Source organism: Atractosteus spatula, chromosome 8 (assembly GCF_055471065.1).
Source record: "Atractosteus spatula isolate fAtrSpa1 chromosome 8, fAtrSpa1.hap1, whole genome shotgun sequence".
Taxonomy (NCBI): domain Eukaryota; kingdom Metazoa; phylum Chordata; class Actinopteri; order Semionotiformes; family Lepisosteidae; genus Atractosteus; species Atractosteus spatula.
In genome coordinates this window covers 8,146,510-8,174,496 of record NC_142713.1, presented here as the reverse complement: position 1 = coordinate 8,174,496, position 27,987 = coordinate 8,146,510, and the positions used below count along the sequence as shown (strand labels likewise).

The window sequence follows — 27,987 nt, the reverse complement described above, 5'->3', positions numbered from 1 at the left end:
CCATTTTTGCAGAACCCTTTTTCCATTAAAGAAAGAAATTTGGAACTTGGTCCCCACTTCTCTGTCACTTGAATTAAGATGGGTTGAAACTGAGCCTCTGCTGCCACCTGGTGGCTGATATTAGACACAACAGGACTGATTCCTTTGGCTGCGATGTTTGAAATGAAAATGTTATTAACCATACAGTCCCATAAAATCTCAATTTTACAGCATATCAAATTCATTTTCTATTTATATGTGTATTAAAACACACCGCAAAATGTAAATATAATAATCTGATGTGATCGAATTAATTAACATACATAAAAATAAATAACAATATAAAGCTTTAATAAACTTTATAATAATAAGTAATTTAATAATGTTTTAGGCCGTGATTCTCAAAAAAATTGTTTCTCTTAATGCCCATTATTAAGTTACAAATTTTGTTTTAGTTATTTTTCATCATACATTTAACAATATAATCAAACAGATTCTTGATACAATTGGGAAAAATGAAATCAAATTATATGATTATATTATTTTATTATAAATAAGTTAGAATTACTTAACACCATAAAGCTATTTCAATTTAAAGAATCAAATTTAAATGAAGAAAATTTAAAAGAGATTAAACCCAAACAAGTTATTTGATCTGTTTGTTTTAGATTACTTTTCTATTTTATTTCCAGTACAATGCAGTTTATTTATTTGCTTCAGCTTCAGCAAGAAAACTGAAACAATGGCTGTGAGTTTATAAAAAAAACAAGTTACCTAAGAAAAACTGAATAATATTAATAATAATTAAGAGTAAAGACTTAACATTTTGGCCATTGTTTAAATAACTTGGTTTCATAACCAAATTAGACCAGCGAAACTAAAAGCACTCATCCTGACCACAGAATCAGTTTCTATTTTACACATTATTATTATTTTCACTTTTAAGTCCAGCCCCTTATAGAAGACAACAAAAGAAATCTGCAAATTATAGAAAACAACAAAAGAAATCTACAAATTCTACAAATGAGCTACAAAAAATACTCAAGAATTAAAAATGTTGAATAACTGACAGGGCACCATTCAAAGCTATATTTTTCTTCAGGTCACAAATTTCTTCACTTTTTCTTAAACTGAGAAAAACTAATTTTCTCTTTTCCACATGTACATTGTGTCTTGTAAGATTTCGGTTGAAAGGAAATAATGAACCCTGTACCTTGAAACTGAAATAAAAATCTGTTTGTCTCATTTAAGCATTGAGATTCTTTTACTGAAAAAGTGTTATGTAACATCTGCATCTCTTGCAAAAGGAGAATTTAATTGTAGAGATATTATTACGTTTTATAGCACTACATTTATCAACCATCGCATATCACAAAAGTTATGTGCATCTGTTGCAAACATCTTCAAAGGAAATCAAAGAGAAATTGAATGTAAAATGAGTTGTAAATTACATCAGTCTTAATATTATATGTAGCTACAGCATAATACTGAATATTAACTACAGCTTAAATAGTAGAAATAATTACATTGATTTATTCTTCTGCAGCTATGACCAACACAAGTAAAATAAAATTATTATGTCCAACATGTACACTTAAGAGGCTCAACACAATTTTTAGAATGGCCACAGCACATCAGACAATTTATTTGAAAATGTAATGATTTTAATCTATATCACTACAATAAACCAAATCACTACATTTAATTTATAAACTAAAGGATTTAAGAAATACATACAAGACTCAATTTAAAAGCCTTACATTTTTAATGTAAAATTAATAAGCATAATTATATCTAATAAGAATGAATAATCATATAAAGAATTAATAATCACATTAAAACGAATAGGGATTTTACATTTTCTGCACAAAACAAAAGGTTAATTATGTCCATTTTTCTACTTAACACTTTTTTCTGCTCAATTCAGGAAAAAGGCACTTTCACCATTAAGTGATTTTTCCCAACTTTTGTCCAGGAAATGAACAAAAAATGGACAAAAACGTGTGCAGGAAATGTCAGCTAATAATGTTTGCAGTTTTCAACACAGGGGTCTATGAGTGACCACTAACCAGTTAACCTGAGTAGTAATTAGCAAAAGAACACTGAAAACCTTTATTGACAATAATAATCATCTCATCTGATTAATGTATCAGATAAATCTTATGTAACTTCAGTTTTAAATGTCTTAAAGATTCTAGTTTACTGTCCCAGGCTCTTAATTTCCAATTACAACCTAAATAAAATAGACATGCAAAATCAAAACACACATAAAGGACTTGACTTTTTGAAGGTTTTGTTTTACAAAACACATCAAAGGGTTTGACACCTTTTCAAATGGCCCTTACTTCTTTTAAATGTATCTTCATAGATGGCAGATATAATACTATACCTACACTGAATGTAGGTCACAGTGGTTTTTGACTATTGTTCCATAAAACACAGGAACATACAGTAAGTATTTGTGCAATAATGCATACTATTTGTTGAGGGTCATAACATGTGTTAAACGTTAAGCTAGGATTATGATTAGGGTCATCATGAATAGCTAAGTATCTGGAAAAGGATTCCAAAGGATTATGGATGTTATTGTAACTTGGTTATGTAGCCTCTATGAAGCTGTTGTGCAGGAGACATAACAGTACATTAAAATTAATCTTTTCTACTTGTTTGCTGTTTATACTATTTAAACCTGTAGCTTGTGCAACAGCAGTAGCAACACAAATTGATCATATAAAGTAAGATATAAGTGGGGCAACGTTTTCTAAAAATGTCATGTTACTGTGTTTGTCACTGTTTCCTAAATTAGTAAAATTAGTAACTTGTTTCCAAAGCTCACAGTTCCATAATCAGGAGAGCAGTGTGTCTGCTTCTGTACAACAATGCTTGTTGAGTTGTGTATGTGTGTATGTGATTACGTAACTTATCTAGATCTAACATATATGTCCCACGAAAAAGGGATCAACCGTAAACTCGAGTTGGACAAATACTTTTGTTTTCTTAAAAGACTCAGAGGGGCGGCACATTTATATATAATATAAACCTACAAGTTTAATCTTGCAAACCTGGAATGACGCTGATGAACGCAGTCTTAACATGAAACCACTGCTCAACAAGCTTCAGCAAAACTGTGCTGCATCACAGCATCACAATTGTACGTAAATACTAAATGTTGTTTCATTTATCGAAACAAGTAATAAGAAATACATCCAATATATTCTAACACCAAAAGAGCAAAAACTTTTATTGGCAAAAATCATACATGACAAATAAGGCATGAAGCCAATGTGAATTAACGCCTGAGTAACTTCCAATTCAGTCAAAATCCTCCAGATGCCAGAAACACAAAAACAGCTGGCAAAATAAGTACTTATTTACTCAAGAACTACTGACTAAAGTAATCATGACTATTGCATACAAATCTAGTCACCTTTACAGTTTTGAAGCTAAAGATGAACACTTAATACTACAAAAAATGAATATTCCAAATGGTACAGTGATTCTTAAATATCATGTTTCACCTAAAACACATCTGCATATACCGTAGTAAACCTGTATGTAAGTGTCCTCTATATGCCCAGCCAGTTTAGATTTAAAAGCACTAGTTCACGTCACCTTACTCCTGCTAGAGGTGCTTGCACTAACAGCAGGGAGGGGTTTCAGGTCTGTGTGCAGGTAATGCCCATAGACTCTCTACAGTCTTCCAGGATGATCTTCTACAGTGTTCCAGGATGATCTTTTTTCAGGCTTGGGCAGGTATAACAGCCCAAACCCTGACCACGTATAAACAACCTGGACACTTCTCCATCCTTTCTCAAACTCACCTGAAGACAGCTTTCCTCAAATAAAAATCAAATATACGATACTACGATTTTAGATAAGTCTAATTGAAATATAAATGGTTGCTCTATGTAGACAGACATATCTGGTCTCAACAAAGACAAAATCCGGTCTCAGGAGCAAAGGATAGTACTGACATTGAGAATTATTCAGTCTTTGATTGAAAGAGTACATTTTCCGCTAGATGTCGCAATTTCCTTTTTTAAGCTCTGTTGAGAAAGCCACCTGGCAGAACATTTGATCATCAAAATCTAAAAAATCGGATATATAATTTGCTTTTTATAGAGAATGTCATAAATATGAAATTAATTTTAAAAAAATGAGTGCAAGTGCAAGCTGGGGTTTCACATATATCCCATTTCTGCTGTTCTTCATAGATGATCAGCTTAAGTCGTAGTCCACCCAATAACAATATTTGCTTACACTTATATAGCACTTTTCTGGCACTCCACTCAAAGGGCTTTACAGGTAGTGGAGAGTCCCCTCCACCACCACAAGCATGTAGTCCCCACCTGGATGATGCAACCACGACCATAGTGTGCCAGTATTCTCACCACAGATTAGATAGATAGATAATACTTTATTAATCCCGTAGGGAATTGATGTGTTACAGCAGTCCAGCCCAAGACAAGCAAAACAGACATCAGAATAGTTATAAAACAAAAGACAACAAAATAAATAAATACATAGGTGTGTGCAAAATGTGCTGATCATAGTCACTGTAAAAACAATAAAATATGTGCAAAATGTGCATAGGTTTATACAGACTGATTGTCCAAAAAGTACAATGGAGTAAACATGCTGTCCATAGAGGAGCAAATGATGGGCTAGCAGTCCTAGCCTAGGGCAGCGTTATACACCCTGACAGCCGCCAGCAGGAAAGACCTGCGGAAACGTTCCCTTGAACACCGTAGCTGGAGCAGTCTGTTGCTAAATGTGCTCCGCTGCCCAGTAACAGTCCCATGAAGCGGATGAGAGGTGTTGTTCTATTAGCTATCACTGGGGAGAACAGAGTGACGAAGCCAATCCATAGTTGGGGATTATTAGGAGGCCATGATTGGTAAAGGCCAGGGGGAAAATTTGGCCAGAACACCAGGGTAACACCCCTACTCTTTTCAAAAAACACCCTGTGATTTTTAATGACCACAGAGAGTAGGGGCCTCAGTTTTACATCTCATCCAATGGACAGCACCTTTTTAGAATTTAGTTTCCCCATCACTATACTGGGGCAATAGGACCCACACAGACTGCAGGGTGAGCGCCCTCTACCAGCCCAACTAACACCTCTTCCAGCAGCAACCTTAGTTTTTCCCAGGAGGCTTCCCATCCAGGAACTGACCAGGCTCACACCTGCTGAGCTTCAGTGGGTTGCCAGTTGTGAGTTACAGGTTGATATGGCTGCTGGCTTGAAACAGTGCAGTAGTACAGTATCTGGTCTACATATTCATACAAAAATCATTGAAACTCTCAAATGATAAATTAAAACAATCTATTAACAGCATTCTTAAGTTTTAATTTTAGAATTACCTATAAGCGTTATAAAGAGATTTAACTCAAGACAGTTTAACGGTGGGCTACGTTGTTGAGACTAGGGAATTGTTACAGTCACAGCTGACAGTTTATATCTGAGAACCTCTCTCTTCTCCCTGACACATAAAAAAAAATTGTCCAGAGGGATTTCCACCAGTCTGTTATAAGGTCAAAGGCTTGATCAGAGGAAGCAGCATTTTGTTACACATGTTACACATGTTCGTATGGCTTGTGAATAATGGAAGGATGAAGAGAGTCAGTCAATGCAGTTCAGGGAAAGTGTGTAAACTATTCATAAATGGTCACCAAAAAACACCAGAAGGAATATATGGCATTCTGTGCCAGGACTGGGCTGTACTCTTGCAGACCAGGAATGTACGTCTACCACACAATGAGGCTAAAGGCAGCACTGCAAAGTAGTAACCCTCCTCATATTTGCTAGTGTTTGGTGGCACTGTGGCATCCTGGGTTCAATACCTGGGGTGCTATCTGTGTGGAGTTTGTATGTTCTCCCAGTGTTCAAGTGGATTTCCTCCAGGTGCTCCGGTTTCCTCCCACAGTCCCAAGAAATACTGGTAGGTTAATTGGCTTCTGTGAAAACTGGCCCTGGTGTGAGCTGATAACTCCGACATTGGAATCTCCAGCGCCTTCCTTTCCATCAGTACATTACGTGATGATCTTAAACAACACAGCGCGTGTGATGTGTGTGTCTGTTTGCGCTAAGATGGACTGTGTCCCTTCCAGGGTGCGCCCGCTGCTTGCTGGGATAGGCTCCAGCTTCTCTGCGACTCTGAATTGGATAAAGCCGTTAGAAAATGGAAGGATGGATATTTGTGTGCGCTATGGTTGGCTACCAAATAAAAAGGATTTAGTTACAAAAGTGGCTGTTTATTATTTAGGTTTGAGTAGGGGAGCTGCATCAGTGTATATTGGCAGCAAAAGAACAATACATTTAAGCTTCTGAGCCTTCTCACACCTGAAGAACACTCAACAGACTAAATGCTGTTTCTTCTACTTTTCAGCATGGAATAAACCTTTACTCATTTATCACTTATTTGAGACGGTTTGTACCGTTGAGACAGTTGGTACTTCTTTGAGATGGTTTGATGCACAAGGGCTTACCAAACACCAGCATCACCGGTGCTGAAGTGTCTTTCTTCTCTAATTAAGCGAAACAAAAAACAATGAACACAAAACTCCGGCATGCGCTAAAGTTGGGGTTTGCACTGTGCTTTAAGTGTGACCTACTTTACCATTGCCTGGAACCAAGCAACAAACCAATGACACGTCTGCAACAAAGGAACTAGTGCAGTTATATATTTATGAGATTGCACTATATATATATATTTCAATTCAGGGCAAAAGAAAACAAGTTTTGTTGACAGCTGTTCTTTTTTTCTGTCACATTAAAACCCTATTAAACTGGGTACACCACCACCAATGTGCAGCATCCAAGTGGATGCTGCACATTGGTGGTGGTGGAGGGGAGTCCCCATTACTTGTAAAGCGCTTTGAGTGGAAAAGCGCTATATAAGTGTAAGCAATTATTATTATTATTATTAAAAGATATTTCTCTGTGCTACCTTTTTAAAAGACATAAGAACAAGTAAAACAATTAGGTTCAGTTCAGTGCTGGTGTTACAGATGCTCACTGTATGCAAACATTGCATTTCAATTTCAAGCATTTCTTCACTTTATTAACAGGCTTTGAGGAAAGAGCCCATTCAACAGAGCACATGATGAGCTGCAGGAAGCACTGATGTCATATCATTTCTGGTAACCTTCAGGTGGCCGCGGTGTACTGTTAATCAGCTGCTTCTGAGATAGCTACACATGTCATATCCTGCTCATTGACAGACTGGTTAACCCAGGGAAATTTTCTCCAAAATCACACTAAAAAAAAAAAGAGGCACTGACATTGCTGAAAGGAGAAGCACGATTTCCATGTTTTACATTTAAACATAATTAAGTCCATTTAAAAAAAAGATTTTTAAGTTAGATTTTAGATTTTTAAGATAGATTTTTAAGTTTCCTGATCTTTCCGATGCTTTGGGAAAACAAAATGTGGAGTGACAGAACACAGAATCAATAGGAAATTATGGTTTAAGAATGATCTTTTTAAAACTAAGACCTTAGGCTGTCTTACAATTAATTCAATTATGGATGACATTTTTAAATGGCACACTGCAATTGATACACATTTCATTCATTTTTCAAAAACAACACATGCACTGTGTACGTTAGATTATAGCACATTTCAAATGCCATATGCATCAAATACAAAATAAACCTCAATTTTTACTTTGGAAGACTTAACAGCAATACCAATCAGTATATCAATTTAATCTGAGTCATCAAGTTGTGCTTACATACAGTACATACACATTCATATGTGTCTGTCTGCGTGTGTCTGTGTCCACATTATCACTATTAAAAAAGTGTAGCATTCTTGCAAGAACTAACTGATGTTAGTAAACTGCAAACAAGATTTAACTATTTCTCGTCAACAGGAATAAACTTCCCCTGTCAGTACTTAGGAACTTCCTCTCTGCCTGTATTGAACTGAATTGCAGTTTCTCGTAAATGTGTGATTTGCTCAGTCACTTCTGTAAACTGAAAGCCATTGGTAGTTCTCAGTAAGGGATGTTTTTGATGATTATTTTAAATGGTCTTAATTGATTATTGAATGATAACAATATCACTCTCTACATGATTGAAAACCAAGTGGCAAGAGATTCAAAACTGGGTCCAGCTTTTAAGCCACAGACTCTGATTTCCAAGAAAGATCCTGCCTCTGGAAACTTCACCATACTTTCAGGTCAAACAAACATCACAAAACAGGGGAAGGCGGGGGTGTGGTTGTGTTTTTGTTCACTTTGTTCTCTTCTTTTTGGGTTACAACCCTAACATATTTATTGAAACAAAAAAGGAGAAAAGGTCGTTCAGCCCACAAATGTTTTAAATGCCGTGCCATGAAACATAAATGTTTATATTTTTGTAAAAGGGACATATCTTTCAGTGTTACTTTATATACACAAAGATATAGACTTTAGACACTCAGACATCCAGTTTCACTTTGTTTTTGACTTTGTAGCTTTCAGTCAATCTGATGCAGACAGCTCAAAGTTCAAACACTCCACAGAAGTGAAGTCGACTCTGGTTTCACACCTCAGTGGAAACTCAATAGAAAAGCCCTGCTCACTGAACCAACTAGTAACCGTCACTCAACCCTCCAGCTGTCACATAAGAAACCTGCACTTGCTATTTAATACTTGTTATATATTTGTGTGCCCTTCTGACAGCTGATAATGTGGCTTCGGATGCCACTTCATGTGTGAAGTGCACGGAATTGAAATACTAATATTCATAGACAAGGAAACACAGCAGGAGTTACAAAATGGAAGGAAACTATTTCTGGGATTAACACTTTGTTTTTCTTGCCACACAACAGTAGTTTGTGCCATGTGCCCCTGGGATTTGGCCAAAAAAGTAAATAAATCCACCGAAGTTAGTCAAATTTCGGGGAAGCTGGAGCTCAGTAAAAGTAGCCATTAATAATAATTGCTTACACTTATATAGCACTTTTCTAAACACTCCACTCAAAGCGCTTTACAGGTAATGGGGATCCCTTCTACCACCACCAATGTGCAGCATCCACCTGGATGATGCAACAGCAGCCATAGTGCATCACTATACTGGGGCATTAGGACCAACATGGACCATAGGGTGAGCACCCCCTGCTGGCCCCAATAACACCTCTTCCAGCAGCAACCTTAATTTTTCCCCAGGAGGTCTCCCATTCAGGTACAGACCAGGCTCACACCTGCTGAGCTTCAGTGGGTTGCCAGTTGTGAGTTGCAGAGTGATATGGCTGCTGGCCATAAGTGTACAATTAAGTGTAAGTTTAAATGTCCTCAGTGTAAAAACACCTTTTTTTCCACATTAACCCAGACTTTACAGTGCCTCTTCAGCTCAGTGCAGCAGGGAGCCTTGCAGACCTAAAGCTTTGGTTTATAATTGCACAGGACCATCACATGTGGTGAGGTAGGTGCTATATTATCTAAGGCAATCAATTGATTCCTGCACTTTCTTCTGGGGTTGCAGAAGGGATGGTTTAGGAAAGGAGGGCTTTTATATTATTATCCAGAAGAGGGTTTCTCCTTCTTCTTCACTCCTAGGTGAGAGCATCACTCCTTTAGGATTGTTGGAGGTGTGCCATAATTTCTTTGACACACATTGTGCACAAGCCAATGCAAGCGAAAGTCTAGACAGATACAGGTCTACACCACTTACTATGAAACCATATGGACTATCACAGTCGTGGGCACAATTATGGACTATCAATCAATCAAGGGCTTATGATAAACACTGGTCAATTCGCAGCACTAAATCCTGCTAAAATGCTGTCCGAGTAAACATAATACATTTTTAGGCTGAATGTAATAAAATATGGAGTTGAATAGGCTAAAGAGTAGAATGTGGATTGACCAAAGTAACACACAAAGTGCAGGATATTCTTGATCACACAGGCTCAGAGCAGTTGTCAGCCTCAAAAGATTCAAAGCAAATCACTGAACTTAAAAACTGAAAATTAGCAGAGAATGTCCATCTCAGATGTATCTCTGACTCGTATACCAGTTGCACAATTATTTGATTTTAACCTTTGTACATGGGCAAAGGGGAGGTATGATTCAGGTTCACATTTAACAGGGGGTTGAAAGCTTCAAATAACCGTCTGCATCAAGAAATGGTTCACCTGGCTCCGTATGCGTATTGTGTGGACAGCCAGCTGGCACTCTTGTAATACTCAATATAAGAAACCACAAACAAAGCCGTGAGAAGCAGGCGCAATGTCAGTGTCTGCAGACAGCAGTTCCAGCCCAAGCTGTACAGCACTTTGGATGACTCATGTAGAGCCTTTTAACACAACAGCAAGGGTGTTAAATGCATTGTTGTTATTGACTTGGTTTCAGAGTATATTCAGGCAGTAGGTCCCAAATTTCTTCCCATTACAGCAAAACAATTCAAATTAACTACAGACTAAATTGTGAATAAAGTAATTCAGAAACCCATTTTAATTGTATTCAGTAAATGAGCAACTGTTTTCCTATTATAATCTCAGTAACAGTTTCAGACTTTATTTTCACCCCTTAACCACCTTTTACTTTTCGATTATGCTGAAGATAATCATAAATATAAATAGCTGACTGTAAATGAACCTAATGTCAAGCCTTGATCACTACAAGTATTTGCTGACAGGCTGCATGTCACATTTACCATAGGAGTTTTATGTTCATGCCATGGTTTTACAGAAGTTTCATTATGGCTTTTCTGTTTACCTATGAATTCACTATCTTTAGCTACACTGGTCCATGGGATATCTAAACAAAAGAGAAACCATAGGAAATCACTGTGGTCTAAATCACAGTAAAACTGTGGCAAGAATGTTGATATTCTACAATAAATATACCAAGGTTTACAGTCATAAAGATAATGTTATCTTTGATCATAAAATGGTTTCTCAAAATCCTGCATCGTAGCACTATATGAGAAAGGACATTTGAAGCCATTTTTGGTGTTTTTTTTTCATGTTATCTTTACAATGGTTGCAGTTTCCCGTTCTATTTGGCATTTAACCCAGAAATTGGTTAACGCTTAACGGTTCTGTTGTTAATCTGGACAAATGTCACATGGCTACTGAAAGAATCAGTAGAATCAAGCAGAATCGGAGTCCCCAGTGGGGTGTTAGGAACTATTTTGTGGACAACGTCTATGATTTGACAATTGGTGTGGTGGCATGGCATGGTAGTACAGTGGTTAACATTGCTGCTTTGCAGTTCTGGAGCTCTGGGTCCAATTCTGGACCTGGGGTGCTATCTGCATGGAGTTTGTATGTTCTTCTTGTGGGCACATGGGTTTTTCCTGAGTGCTCTGGTTTCCTCTCAGACATACTGGTAGTTAACTGGCTTCCGGGAAAACTGGCCCTGGGGTGAGTGTGTGCATGTCTGTGTCTCTATGTGCCTTTCGATCGACTCTTGTCCTGTTTAGACCGTGTTCTGCCTTGCACGCCATCCATAGCTGGAACAATTGTCCCTTTTGTGCGTGTCTGTCTGTCCTGTGATGGGACTGGCACTCAATCCAGGGTGCACCCTACCTTGAACCCGTAGCTTGCTGGGATAGGCTCTGGCTCCCCCCTGTGACCACGAATAGGAAGAAGTGGTTAGAAAATGTATGGATGGGCTTTCACTGTAATCCATTTCATACCTTAGCATAATATTCTGCACCTTTAACATCTGCACATAATCAAGAGACAATTATCAAGCAGACATTTACCCTTTCATAACTTCCAGACCACATTTACATCACAAGTGCGCTAACATTTTACCTATTCTGTCATTACAGCCAGGTGCCATTTCAGAGCCATTTTTTATTCAGGAAGCAGCTTCTCAACTGCCTCTCTAAAGAGGGATCTGTAGTCGAAATATGTTCACTAAATTTATCCGTGCAAAAGAAACAGTCTGTGCTAAAGCCTGTGCCCACATCCTGTGCAGGGGTGTAAAAAACATGTAAACACATCTGCCCTCATCTCTCATCTCCATGTCGCACCAGTCATGTCAGCTGGCTGAAGTGAAACCTTGTTTGTATATATTTTTTTTTTAAAAAACATAATGTGGTCGAAACTGAAATCTTGACGATGAAAATCGGAAAAGTTTTAACTAAGCACCTTATCACAAACACAGATGTCACTTTAAATAAGTGGTGGCTCACTGCTCACATGTACACAAAGAAACATATGTCCTAATAATTGTTCCTTTAAGCAGTGAGGTTAGGTTCCATACATCGTCCATAGGTGTTGTCATTTCTTTTTCCTCTCGTACTCCGATTGACTGCTTGCCAAATATTCTAAACTGAGAAATGAGAAGGAAATGGGAAACCTGGGACTTCTTGCAAGAGCAAGTTTTTCTTCAGTAGACTCAAACCTTCAAACATCATAATTCTCTGAAGCAGGAGTCTCCCAGTCCATTTCTGGATAACCTAGTGTCTTCCAGTCCGCTCTTTCTTCCACCAGAACTCGGATACGTGTTTGAATTGCCAGGTGTTTAAATTGCCAGGTGTTTAAATTGAATTTGAAACAGTTGTGTAACTTTAATATTTCCAACTAGGCTCAGAGGTGCTTCATAGGACACTGGATCTTTAATGAAGTGAATGTTTAGAGTAATCAGCTTTCAGAAATATCCTATATACGTATAATTAAGTTAAATGTTAAATTTACTGCTCACATCAGGCGATTAAAATAGAATACTAGGCCTTTCAGGAATTCAATCTGAGACTCCTGAATTAAGGGCTATAAGCAAACTGACACTACAAAAACTTGTGCACCAAACACATCCTTTCTAGATACTGCCCACAACAAAATAACATTAACTTTGTTATTTTGGTAGCATTGCACTTTAAAAGGAACTGTGCTGCATATGTGCATCAGCAAAATGAGCTACTGAAAAAGGAAGTGTAGATTAATGATGAATATTCCACAGTGCCCTGCCTTCTTTGATGAAGTGCTATGCATTTATATTTATTTTTCAGTGCCATTTCATCCCAATCAAATCAGCAACATTTTCAGGCATTTCAAGAGGAGACCAAGGAGTCATCAAAATTGAGAACACCTTCTATTTGTAAGGCATTTTAAAAACATCATCAATCGATTGTGTGTATCGATAACACATAAGATACTAGTTAAAATATTACTCAGAAACATGCCTACAATGATTTATAAATCTCTAAATATGATAATACTACAAATGCAGACTACTTCAATGAAACCATCCATCCTGTACAATACCAGAGAGTTCAGTGGGCAAGAACTACAGTTCACACATTGGAAAGTTGTTATAGTACATAGCTTTGTTTTGTTTTGTAGACAGAATGAAACACTGGAAAATAACTATTACATGCTGTGTCAATGTCAGGTCTGCAAGTATTTAGCAAAATGAAATCTGAGAATCAACCCTTAAGCGAGTTAGAAAGATCTAATATGACACAAATTTCTGAGTGTGATTCTGAGAAGGCAGATATTGGAGCTGTGACAAAGGGACTTGAGGAAAAATGAACGCACCCATCTAGTGACTAATTTATGAAAGGCTCTCTCACTAGTAGTGCAATGAGAGTTAGTGATTCATTTTTGCATCTATAGCACTTGCAGGTTAGGGTCATAGCTCTATTTGTTTATAGCTGGATGGTAACAGAAATGGATAGGGCTACACTACTTTGTACCACAAATCTTCACTCTGAAAGTATACTGACTGCTGTAAAAGTCTACTGAGTCTAGGTTGTGTTAGCTAAATGGATTTTCATGATGACTTTGTGAAGCATGCCTCAAAGCACTGTGCAAAAATGAACAGGTTGATTTTATGTGGTCTCATGTGGTCTTTTTTAGTTGAGGACTAATTCTCCAATTGTAACCAGATTCCCTGAATTGTATGGACATCATGGCCAAATGTTTTGTCACGTTCCCCAGGGTATAATCTACATGCAATTCAGTGCAGGTCTTGAAAGTACAAGAGTTAACGTTTCACTTAACAGTATGCACGTTAGCACAAAATAGTATCAATAAAAGAACAGTAGCTGCTTGGAAATATTTGGAAACCAGGTAACAACACAGACTAACACAAATGGATCGAATAAGCTGGCCTGTAATTATCAATAGTAATCAGTTTCCAGAAACCAATAGAAGAATTATTTGTTTTGTTAAAATTTCTATATTCATTGTGTGAAATGTTCTTCCTAGGAGCAACAGACTTTACCACATAATTAAAATCCTACAATGGTATCACTGCCTATACATCTAAATGCCTTGAAGCAGAGTGGCATTTTCTGATGGGTTGCCTTGTAGACACTGCAGCACATTGACATAATCTCAACAGTATATAAAACTAATTTCACTACCTTTGAGAGCCCAGCCCTGTCGGGACCAAATTTCCCAGAAATTTCCAAGAGCATGAGCAGCCGCTCATGGTCACCTGACCAGTAGTAGGAATACAATTGGTCAGGTGACCATTTAAAAGCAGGAAACGGAGGCAGAGGGCAGAGGGCAGAGGGCAGAGGGCAGAGGGCAGAACCTTTCTGTGTGCTGCCCACAGGAGGGTGTAGGACTGACTGTGGATCAAAGGAACTGGTGACTTTTCTGGGGGGGGGGTTGATAAGGTTGGGAAGTGCTTCTTTTTTGGTGAAGAGTTTTGATGGAGAAAACTGGGAATTGTTTGTTTGAGGCCAGAAAGCAGGTTTAGCTGCTTGGCTGTATCAGATAGGGACTTCAAGAAGAAGTTAATCAGAAACTCAGAGAGAAGCTTAGGCTTTTGTTTTGCTTTTCGGCTGGGGTGTATTGATTTTTTCCTGCAACCTTACAGGATGTCTGCATGTTTTGTGTCTCCGTTGGCCTGGACCCACCTATTTTAAAGATCCTGTTATGTCCAAAGGGTTGACACACATCTTAACACTTCATTTTACACAAAACCTATTAACTTAGTTCACATGATTTCCATGATATACTTCTGCTTTTTAACATTCCCAATACTCTATATACTTTACGATAAACACAATATGTTAATTTGATATTCTAAGCTGCAGCTGAACACACAGCAACACACATCATAGAACACATAGCATTAATGCATGCTATTAATAGTAATATTACTTAACTTTTGATCAAAGGAACAAAGCAGGTCTTTGAAATCAGGCCAGTAATCTGTGAGATAAGAATATCTTTATAATATTTCTAAGACAGACAATATATGAGGCAGCGTGATAGTGTGGTAGTATTCAGCCTATTAGCCTCCTGTGTATTAGGTTCAATTTCAGCCTGGGGGGGTAGGTCCTTCTGTATGGAGTTTTCATGTTTTCCCTCGCTTATATGGGTTTTATCTGAGTGTTCTGCTTTGTCCCTGTGTTTCTGTGTGATCCCTGCAATAGCCTACCATCCTCTTCAATGTGTGACCCTGCCTTTAAATTCTTTCCTTCCAGGATGACTCTAGGTTGCTGTGACCCTAACCAGGAACAAACAGTTCATGTGTTTATCCATGGATGGATAATGCAGCATACATCTCCTCACATTAGCTTGTATAAGGAAAAGAAAATACTTGCACTGTTCTTACAATTGTTACTTTTCATTAGTATTTCAAAGTGTGTCATTAGTCAGGCAGCCTGCCTTAAGAACTGTGCACAACAATATCTTTCTATACATCCAGATTTAGTGGCTTGAGTGCACAGTGACTGACATTTTTTTTCCCTGAAGCATGACTGCTCAAAAAACGTTTTCTTGATCATAAAGTAAATGAATCCTTAGAATGGAAAATCCCCAATTACAAACAGAAATGCCCTGGTGACACAGAATGGTACAATATCTGCATCTTCATCATTCTATTACTAATCATTGAAGATTCAAAGTATGACAGCGTTGTTGTATATTTGTTTTCTCCGTTGTATCAGAAACCAGCTATTGATCTAGCTTGGAGGCACTTTAACACTGTCACTATGAAACTCTGGTTTCTGCCAGAGTCTGTCAGAGCTTGTCAGCAGCAGGCTAAGTACTATACTGTATCTTCTCTGTGATAGTCAATGGACACTGCTCGGCTTCCATGCAATGTAATAATTCTGGCAAAAGTGAATAAGGGTTTAGAACAAAGCGGTCAACAATCCAGAGACAACCCAAAAGTACCAGAGAAGTCTGTCGTGATGGAAATGAAGCAACATTTCAGCTTGGGCCTAAGGTGCAAGTTGCCCGTCGGTTATCTGTGGCAAGAAAAACATTCTGAGTATTGAGAATCACTGGACGTGCTCCAATCACTTGTAAACAGAAGATCAAAAAGATGGATGGATGGCAAGGTACTGAATAGCTGCAACTTAAGGAACAAAGTATTGAAAAAGCTCTGTAAGTTACGTCATTCCACCTTCTACTTGATCTGACTTACAAAGAGCTTCCACTTGCCCCAGAAGGTCGTCATCTTATCAAATGCATCTGGATGATTCAAACAAGGAAAACAGTTACTGTGAGTATTGACGGGCCCCTCAGAATTTACATTGAGACGTCCGTGTGGTTTGCTCCTTTAAGTGAGATAGTATGTTATAAGCCAATAACACAATGGTTGCAAGTTTTACTTGTTCTATAAGTACCGTACCTCCATTTTCTAACCACTTTTTCCAATTCAGGGGAAGACGGAGCCTATCCTTGCCTGCAATGGGCACAAGGCAGAGTACTTTTGGACAGGATGCCAGTCCACCGCAGGGCAAACACAGGCACACACTCACACCAGAGCTTACATTCCCAGAAGCCAATTAACCTACTAGTAGATATCCGGACTATTGGAGGAAACTAAACCACCTGGAAGGAACCCACGCAAACACAGGGAGAACACACAAACTCCACACAGATAGCACCCTAGGTCTGAAATTGAACCCAGGGCCCCAGCGCTGTGAGGCAGCAATACAAACCACTGTGCCACTGTACCACCCATCTTCTCTAAGTATGGTATTATAGATATAGTGCATAAGACATACTATATTTACTAATCTGGTATGGATGGAAATGGTACAGACATGGTATTTTTTACACTTGTATAGATGGTTCCAATGGCCTTCACCCTGGGGCTGGTTCACACATGCACATCATGCTTGGTTAATGTCAAACAATGTTAACATCACTTTATCAGCCTTATACAATTTCTTGCATTAGGAATTTGTCTTTTTCGCATACCCCAGCTTGCTCTCCATGAGACACACAGATAGGGAGAGAGCCTGGGGTCAGATCGCAGGGTCAGCCATTGTACATCACCCCTGGAGCAGTTGGGGTTAAGGGCCTTGCTCAGGGGCCCACCGGAGTAGGATTCCTCTGCTGGCTGCGGGATTTGAACTGGCAACCTTCCAGCCACAGGCGCAGATCCTTAGCCACAGAGCCACCGCTCCGCCCCCAAATAAATAAATAAATCTCTAAAAGGACTTCAAGTACCGTAGATATTTTAATTGTTCTACAAATATCTCTAAATCATTTTCAGGTAAGTTGGCTTGTCATAGAGGACAGAATTCACTTGGAACCAAGAAGAAAATCCATATATTTTGAGCTTGTCCTCATTTTTTCAGGACTGAATCCATTGTAATTTGCACTTGGTTTATCATAAAATGTATACTCCCATCATACAAAACATGTATATTGAGAGGCATTAAAAACAAAAATGATTTATGATCTCAATACCTGTTTGTTGCAAATTTAATAACTCCATATTTACTGTATATGGAACAGTGACTGGAAAATTTGTGTGATGTCTCTACTTATAGATTACTTACGATAAGAAGGAGACAAGGTATGTTATATCACCATCATATAGGTTTGAAAGATATTTCTATAGAGATTTCCAACAAGAATTATTATCACCAAACATCAGGCTATCACTGCAAATTGAAGTAATGTAAAATCATTATTTGTTATTAACTCATGTATCCAAGAGCAGTATCGTCGTGTCTGGTTCTGTGTTCATTTCAGAGTTTGGAGAATCAATAATATATTTAGAGTCCCAACAGCATCTGAGATAAAAAAAACTTTTGACTCGATCATATTTAACAGTATGTGCACCAGTTCCTTTTAACATTCATTCCATTTGCTGTTCTCTTGTGCTGTCCACATACTGTGTATTTATAAGCTTCTTTTAGGACTCACATAGTACTACTGCGGCCATATCACCCTGCAACTCAGAACTGGCACCCCACAGAAGCTAACCAGGTGTGACCCTGGCCAGTACCTGGATGGGAGAACTCCTGGGAAAAACTAAGGTTGCTGCTGGAAGAGGTGTTAGTGGGGCCAGCAGGGGGCGCTCACCCTGTGGGCTGTGTGGGTCCTAATGCCCCAGTATAGTGACGGGGACACTATACTGTAAACAGGCGCCGTCCTTCGGATCAGATGTAAAACCTAGGTCCTGACTCTCTCTGGTCATTAAAAATCCCAGGGCATTTCTCGAAAAGAGTAGGGTTGTAACCATGGCATCCTGGCCAAATTTCCCATTAGCCCTTACCAATCATGGCTTCCTAATAATCCCCATCTATGAATTGGCTTCATTACTCTGTTTTCCTCCCCACTGATAGCTGGTGTGTGGTGAGTATGCACTATGGCTGCCATCGCATCATCCAGGTGGGGCTGCACATTGGTGGTGGTGGAGGAGAGTGTCCAGAAAAGCGTTATATACAGTAAGTGTAAGCAATTATTATTATTATTAAAAATAGAGCAAGAGTACCGTTTTTCTCTGAGTGTTCCATTTTAATATGGATAGAACAGAGAACATATCAAAAGATCTACAGGTCACTAGATCTACCATTAGTACTTTTCCAGCAGATCTCTGGTGTAAGTATGTGTTTTCCACTCTTGCAAAGGTTTATTGTTTCTGAGAAACCACAGGGGGTCTTGAACCCTTGAATGATAGACACTGGGCTATACTATTAAGCAGTCAGTCTCCCTACTTTGGTAATCCAATAGGATGTCTTGTTATTTTAAACCATCCACATCTTACAAAAAATGAAAAATGAGTAACACTGGCCTAAGTAAAGTGGAAATGGAATGATTAAATCCCTCTCTGAATGTATTAAACCACAGAAACTTTCAAATGCCTAGAACACCTATCACACTTGCATAGACAAGAGATTTGAAACTTTTGCTTTAGGGAGTGAACAGGTCCAGTGTGATACATTTTTTTAAAAAGAAAGAAAATAAAGGCTGTGTGGCTAGAAAAACATGATTACGAGATGAAAAACACAGCTTTTGCCCAAAACTGCACTTACTGTAGAATACAGACTAACAGCAGTTATCTGATTAGACGACTCAAAATACAATTTGTTTGGTTCAGGGAGGAAAGAGTATCCCAGAATAAAACAGGAGCTTCCATAGCAGAATAAATCAATTCACAAAGTTACACAGGCAATTGTGAGTTCATTTTTGCTTTGAATGGAAAACCCAGTTATCTAAAAGTAAAATATGTGCTGTTATAACTACACCATTTCCATATTCTATTAATACCACTAAAACTACATACTAAAATGCTTGTAAACTGAACTTTTATTTTCTTTATCACAGCCATTTATGTACAGCACCATATATACTGAAAATGAAAAAAGACACGATCAGTTCATGACCTCTTAATGTCACTCATTCGATTACTAAATATAAAGCATCTGTATAAATAAATATGAGTTTAGTGAGGAAACCACAATGCATTTATACAAACCAGAAAACATCGACAATCGTACAGATTGTTTTTCTATAACCTAATTATGCCCGCTCAAAACATCTGGCTGCATAGTAGTTTTCAAAAATTTAAAAAAAAAAAAATCTGACGAAAGTTATAAAACATTTCACAATTATTTAATGTTTCCATTTTTTTTTATATTTCAGATTCGGGACTCTAATTATATTTAGCTACAGTGACTAGGATGCACGTTTTTAATTGAAGGTATTATAATACGGATGATGGAGATGAAGATATGAAACACCAAGAAACTGCCGGTGCATAAATCAACATTAAGCTGTAAACCTGTTTTCATAGTTATATGTTACAACGCCGGAAAGACAACTACATTAAGGATTTGGCTTTGTCGGTTTGCGCATTTTTAGGAAGCAACACCGTCTGAATGTGAAGTTTCCTACTTTTAAACAAGGTTCTATAAAAAGACAAATGACAGATAGACAAGCGAGGACAGTCGCTTCGGCGCACAGCGATTTAAATGCCCAAGCGCCAAAACAAATTGCGCAACACCACTTGCTGGCTATGGTTAAGGTTGTAACTTAGTAACGAAAGGTCCGATATTACTGTGGAAGAAAAAAAAACCAAAGCATTCAAATAAGACTATATGCATTCTGCAGTCAAGAACCTTTGGGGGAAACTCGTTTTTTTTTTTCCCCTGAAGCCAGACTTTCTGGTCTAAACGTTTGCTTCTTTTTCATCATGAAACGTCCCGGATGTCTGCCAACATCACAATACGTGCTCTTAAGCGGAGAATAACATGAGACACCAGGCAGCTACTGTTACCCGTGTTGCCTTTGTAGATCGCACGCAAGACCTTAACATACAGAAACGTGAGAGAATCCAACACATGGACTTACCTTAACGCTCCTTCGACTTCCGGACGATCCCTGTGATACTCTATTCGCTTTGTTTTAGCTGTTAAAAGACAGCGTGCAACTCCGTTGTTTACAAAGTTTCTGCCAGAACTCCGATTGGTCACTGTAATGTAAAGACGACGCCCCAACTTACTATCCTTTTTTTTCATGAATTGCAATGCACTACTAAGACAGTACGCTAGGTGGTGGTCGTTATCACATTGATGGGATCGATTTTAATCTATATAATTTACTGGCAAGCATTACCTCTTATTAAGAAAACTGAAGCCACGGCTTAGCATTTCAATGTAACTTCACCCTGTCCTATAATATCCTATGCAGATCTAAAAAATACAGCAGTAGTTTTGGGATTTTTTTTTTATTCTATGATGAATGAATTTGAACGGAAGGGAAGAGACACTGTCAAATCAATTACACTTACCAATGACAATTATCCCAAAGCTCAAAGGATGAACAAAGTAACAGTTCATTAAGGTCTTATTGAAATGGCATGATAATAAAGTAGTCAAATAAGACTACTTTATAATACAAGTATGAAGTATAAAATCCAGTTATAATACAGAGCAGTACTTTTATATTACGTATATATATAAAATGCAGGCTTTAGAGAAATGCGTGTTTTATAGACAATATTTTTGTTCTGTTCCTACCTATTCTCGTGTCTCTGAAATTTCCTCCCGAAGAGGGAAGATACACTTTTGCAGAATCGATAGGTATACGGAAGTCTTTACTTGGATTGCATTTAACACATACAGGCTCATCACCACAGCAGAATAATGCGCTCAGGTGTTGAACTACAGTGTAATTTTAAACGCTCTTGTACTGCAATGAATAAGGGGCAAGTCTCTCAACAAAAGTGAAATGATGCACTAGGCTTCTTCTAGTGGCATAATCCAACTGTTAACTACTGGGATTTCCATTCCAGCAAGCAGAAAGTGTCTGACAAAAGTGTCAAGAACGGGTGTAACAGAAATGGCCATCCTTCTGCATAGCCTGTGGAGAAAAAAAAAAGAGAAGCGACAGAATAACCATTTTATATCATCCCTACCAGTGCAAAGTCTCTCTCGCCACCTGTTCAATTTTAGAATCCAATTTTGTGATCATGTATGTAAGGAAAAACGTATATGTGTAACAGTCTATATTTTGTACATGCTAACCAGAAGCCTAATATACCAGGGCATAAAACAGCTGAGTGAAAAATGCATTAAAATTAGTTTTTGTTTCAGTTTAATCATGTATACAATTTGTAAAATAGCACATGAAAAGTATCTTCGTATTAGCCTCTGTGAAACGAATATTTCTCTACAGCTTTAAAATCAAAGAAGTATTTTGAAATGCACATACACCTACTGTCATTTAATGGCAGCAGAATTTGAGAATTTTATTAATCATTCTAAGAAATATGACAAATATGGAACAAATTTCTTGTTGTGTTTGAAGCAAAGCTGAACATCATTTTTTGTGTCCTTCAGTTATTTTTGTCAAGTTGTTTCATCATGAAATGCTGTAACAGTTCAGACAATTATCCATTTAATGTGATATATTATTGTCGGCCTACCAGGATGAATTGAAATGTTTCTTTGTGGACAGCAGAGACCCATTATGGACAAATAATGGAAAGGTCTGCCCCCAGGTCAAAGTCAGTGTTGTGACATTCCAGACTCCATGATGGCAAGCTGAAGCTATCTGTGAAGTTGCTGTTGAGTCTGTTCCTCACCCAGGATTGACTTTCAGAATCCAACATCTGAAACCTGAAGCCTTCAAAGAATAATGTATACCTGTGATACTGCGGAGTCTCTCTAGACAATCCCTGACCTAATCCTTCACATCCTTTTATTCCTGCAGGACAACAAGTATGGTGTGTGGTGCACTTTCTTGAAGTCAAGCTGCAGTGAAGATCAATTCTTGGTCTCATCTCTTTGGCACAGGTGATATCAGAGTGAGAACGTTAGCATTTAGAAAATATATCTGAGATAGGGCACGTATTTGTTGTGGTATCATCACAGCTCTTTTCTAAGATTTCTAAGATTCTAAGATTTCTAAGATTTGTTCCTGAAACTGCAACATCTTCCACACCCATAAGAATAAAGGTCATTACCATTTTTTTTATTATTCTAAGTAGTAGCAGTAGCATTTACAAGCATCATTATCTGCAGCCTATTTCATTAGAAGTCATTTTGAATCTTGGGATTTGGAAATTTCACATTCCAAGTCTGGGACAGAAATTTCAGGATTTGTAGATCACCTGGGAATTCATTGGCTCAGATATGCATATGACGTCGACTTCCAGTGCTTTATTATTGAGAATCTTTTATCTTCTTTCTACAGTATGTTCTTTTGAGAATGAGAGTTTCTAATTTCATACACTTTTAAATAATCCCTTATAGGTATTATTTTAAATAGCATCTTTTTAAACACCTGCAGTATATTAATGTTACATTCAAGACATGGCATATATGACCTGAAATTCCACGTTTCTCTGCACTTTTGCCTAGTTTTCTTCATGCTTACCTGTAACTTACAAATGACAACCCACTGAAGCTGAGCAGGAGTAAGCCTAGCCAGTACCTTGATGGTAGACCTCCTGGGACAAACCAAGGTTGCTGCTGAAAGAGGTGTTAGTGGAGCCAGCAGGGGGCGCTCACTCTGTGGTCTGTGTGGGTCCTAATGCCCTAGTATAGTAATGGGGCCACTATACTGTAAAAAGGCGCCATCCTTTGGAAGAGACGTAAAACCGAGGTCATGACTCTCCGTGTTCATTAAAATCCCAGGGCGTTTCTCAAAAAGAGTAGGGGTGAAACCCCGGCGTTCTAGCTAAATTTCCCATTGTTCTTCATCAATCATAACCACCTAATAATCCCCATCTATGAATTGGCTTCATCACTCTGTTCTCCTCCCCACTGAGAGCTGGTGTGTGGTGAGCATTCTGGCGCACTATGGCTGCCGTTGCATCATCCAGTTGGGGCTACACATGGTGGTGGTGGAGGGGAGTCCCCATTACCTGTAAAACACTTTGAGTGGAGTGTCCAGGAGATTGCTATATAAGTAAGGAATTATTGTTAACATTTCTTTGCATTACATCCTCAAACTGTCATCGATGGCATGCAGATTTAAACAGTAGGAGGTGCTGTTTACTACTAAAAATGTTAAGATTAAGTCTCTCCCTTTTTCAATATCACATTAGATTTAAAAATACAAACCACCATTAAAAATAGCATTTTTCTTTTTCTGGTAATTTTTTACCATAAAAATGATCTAATTTCCAAGAAAGAAACAATTTAAATGAATCACTATTCTATGCGCTTTTATCTGAAAATAGATTTCAACCAAGCTTTGGAAAAACTATTCCAGTGAAAAAGATCTGGAACATCTGTCATTATTTTAAGGCATATATGGCTAATCTGTTAAGCAGACATCAATACAGATAACTGCAGTATTTCACTCTGATTATTTTTATATAAGTAGTACTTAGAGCCCTTACAAACACAAAAGAACACTATGGCAATATCATAGTATTCCTCATAGTGGCATGCATTAGATAGATAGATACTTTATTGATCCCGTGAGGGAAATTGCAGTGCAACAGCAGCTTAACACACACAACACAGCCACAGTGTAACGAATTATATAATAATAGTACAATACATACAATACAATACAAGAGTTACTCACAGTCCGGACACACAAGAACAGACTAGAACAGAACAGTACACAGAAAATCGTATCACACATATGAATATAAATATAGATGTAGCTATAGATATAAATATAAATGTATTGCACAGGTCCCTGGCATATATTGCACAAAAAGTGGTTGTAAACGGGAAAAAGAAAAAGAAAGAGAACAGATGTAGCAGTAGATGTGTAGATGTGTTTAGTCCAGAAATAGGTCACTGTCGATGTTGCCTCTGCCAAGACTCAAGGTGGATGCGTTGTACAGTCTTATGGCAGACGGCAAGAATGACCTCCTGTAGCGCTCCCTGTCGCTCCGTGGATGAATCAGTCTATTGCTGAACGTGCTCTTCATTCCTGCAAGCCTGTCATAGAGGGGATGGGAGAAGTTGTCCATGATGGCCTCTAGTTTGGAAATCATTCTCCTCTCAGCCACTACCTCCAAGGAGTCCAGGTCAGACCCAATGACAGAGCTTGCTCTCCTGATGAGCTTGTTCAGCCTTTTGGAATCTACTGCTCTAATCCCAGAGCCCCAGCACACCACTGTGTAGAAAATGGCACTCGCTACCACCGACTGATAGAACATGTGTAGCATCTTACTACACACATTGAAGGACCTGAGCCTCCTCAAGAAGTAAAGTCGGCTCTGTCCCTTCTTATAGATGGCCTCGATGTTCTTAGACCATTCCAGTCTATCGTCGATGTGCACTCCCAGGTAATTGTACGAGTCCACCATCTCCACGCCACTCCCATGGATGTAGACAGGAGTAGGTTTGACCTTTTTCCTCCTGAAATCTACCACCAGTTCCTTTGTCTTTGTAACATTCAGTTCCAAGTGGTTCACCCCACACCACTCCACAAAGCTGCTGACCAGTCCTCTGTACTCCTCCTCCTGCTCACCCTTGATACATCCCACAATTGCAGAGTCATCTGAGAACTTCTGCAGGTGGCATGACTTTGAGTTGTACTTAAAGTCCGAAGTATAGAGGGTGAAGAGGAATGGAGAAAGAACTGTCCCTTGAGGTGCCCCTGTGTTACTCACTACCTGTTCAGACACACAGTTCTGAAGTCTCACAGACTGTGGTCTGCCTGTCAGGTAGTCAGTGATCCACGAGGTCGTGGAGGCATCGACTTGCATCTCCTCCAGCTTCCTCCTTAGAAGTAAGGGCTGGATGGTATTGAAGGCACTGGAGAAGTCGAAAAACATGATCCTTACAGTGTTGCCAGCCCTGTGCAGGTGTGAGTAGGCCCTTTGCAGCATGTGGATGATCGCATCCTCCACACCAACACTGGGCTGGTAGATAAACTGTAGGGTGTCTAGTGATGAGCTGACCAGGGGTCTCAGGTGGGATAAGACCAGCCTCTCCAGTGTCTTCATGATGTGAGAAGTCAGTGCAACTGGTCTGTAGTCGTTGAGGACAGAGGGGCGCCTCTGTCCTCAACGACATCTTTAAGTTTTCTACTTGTCTTTAAAAGTCCCAAATCACAACAACTTACATTCTCCATATACCATACATGAAATATTCTAAGTAAAAATAGGTAAGAGCATGATAGTCCCCTCGATAAACAGCAGAGTCAGAAAAGTTAATCATTTTCTCATTATTATGTCTAATCTAATACATATTTTTATGCATTTTAAAGATGTCTAGTTCCTTTTGAAATGCTTGGATGTCAGAACATAAATAGATACATAGTCCTATATTTTCACACTTACACACTGGTAGTATTCCATCATATACAATAGGTTGTTTACTGAGACAAGTGAAAAATAAAGCAGAGGTTTCCGTGGAAACAGACACCTGCTCAGATTATGGTTTATTTTTCAAATTTCTGCCAAGCATGAGTCCACTAATCTTTCTCTTGAAAGCACTGAAAGGAAAAACAAAGCAATTAAGCCTGTTATTATTACAGTATGTGTGGTGTAAGAAGGCCTTTTATTTTATATACAATATGTGTGGTGCATATACTGGTAATTGAATTTACAGTATACAGTATGTTGTTTAGTTAAGACCATATACAGTATATACTAGTTAGTTTATGAACAGTAGGTGTGGTGTATGTAAAAACACATATATGACATATAAACATAAAGACACCTTTTATTGTATTATTGTTATTTACGTATAGTATGTTTGATGTATAAGAACATAAGACGGCCCATTATTGTACAGTAAACATGTACAATATGTCTTGTGTACTTAGGAATACAAAAAAAAATTATGGACAAAAGGACACTATTAATCACATCTTGCTCATTTGGTGGCTAGCAGGCAGTTGCTAATTTACAGCTGAGAAAACATACCAAAAATATTGGTAATGTACAGAATGTTAAAAACATAATCTGTATTTAAATATGCAGATTTAAATGTATCTATATATTGTATATTGTCCCCTGTTCTCCCCACAAAGACACATCCTTTTACTGTATCTTCACAAAATCTTCAGAAATAAAAAGGTTTTAATGCTTGTTAATAGGGATTATTTAAAGTACTTATTGGGTAAGAAAGGGACAGTGCTTTGATTTTTTAAACAGCTTTTGGAAGAAATACATTTATTCCAAAAGCAGTAAAGGGATGGTACAAATGCAAAATAGATTTACAATGTTATTGCAACCAGATTTGAAAATTCAGCAGCCATATCACCCTGCAACTCACAACTGGCAACCCACTGAAACTCAGCAGGTATGAGCCTGGTCAGTACCTGGATGGGAGACCTCCTGGGAAAAACTAAGGTTGCTGCTGGAAGAGGTGTTAGTGGGGCCAGCAGGGGGTGCTCACCCTGTGGTCCATGTGGGTCCTAATGCCCCAGTATAGTGACGGGGACACTATACTGTAAACAGGCGCTGTCCTTTGGATGAGACGTAAAACCGAGGTCCTGACTCTCTGTGGTCATTAAAAATCCCAGGGCGTTTCTCGAAAAGAGTAGGGGTGTAACCCCGGCGTTCTGGCCAAATTTCCCATTGGCCTTTCCCAATCATGGCCTCCTAATAATCCCCCTCTATGAATTGGCTACATCACTCTGCTCTCCTCCCCACTGATAGCTGATGTGAGCTGAACGTTCTGGCGCACTATGGCTGCCGTCGCATCATCCAGGTGGGGCTGCACATTGGTGGTGGTGGAGGGGAGTCCCCATTACCTGTAAAGCGCTTTGAGTGGAGTGTCCAGAAAAGCGCTATATAAGTGTAAGCAATTATTGTTATTATTATAATCTGTATTGATCTTTTTAAATAACAATTAAAATATATAATATAATATATAATTACATAAAACATAATTGTTCTTGATAAGAGTGAGCAAATTAAAAACAGTCATAGTTGCAGTTCCTGTGGGTATTTCTGTTATACTTTCACTAGCAGTGATGCAAGCTTTTTTTTTAACTCCATGTTTTTTAAATTGCGAAACCATGAAAATGAACCATAAAACAGAGAAATAATGATGTCTGAGAATAGGGATTTTCTTCAGTGCCAAACTGTTATCTGCTGTATGAGTGAAAACATTGTTTCCAACCGGGAGATTGCATGGTGTGGGGGGTTATATCTCTAAGGCATGAGCCTAACTTTGAGTCATGTGTGACCTTTTGAAAATGCTACTCAACTGGGAAACGACCTTCAAAATATAACAGGGAGTAGATTTTCTGCAGGCTCTGTGAACAGATCACTTCACGTGGCTGGAATGAGGTCCAGAAAGCCTTCTTGTTTACTTCAAACACTACAGCGCACCCAAGAAAATCTGGGATGGGCTAAGGATTTCTAAAATGATGTCATAGACTGAATCACAGTCCACTTGTTGCATACATTCATCTATTAAATTCCTTAACTG

General features: G+C 38.4%; 1 long non-coding RNA gene across 5 annotated transcripts in view; it reads right to left on the bottom strand.

Annotated features, from left to right (window-relative positions):
• The window catches only part of LOC148829150 (uncharacterized), a 261,526-nt gene extending 240,919 nt beyond the window's left edge, over positions 1-20,607 (bottom strand). For 2 of the 5 annotated variants that reach the window (XR_016091495.1, XR_016091496.1), the window contains exon 1: positions 20,480-20,592. This is a non-coding gene — a long non-coding RNA (uncharacterized LOC148829150). Of the gene's footprint in view, positions 1-20,479 lie in introns of all 5 variants that reach the window. The other 3 variants (XR_016091497.1, XR_016091499.1, XR_016091498.1) reach the window with 3 other exon arrangements.
• Between the last annotated feature and the right edge of the window lie 7,380 nt (positions 20,608-27,987).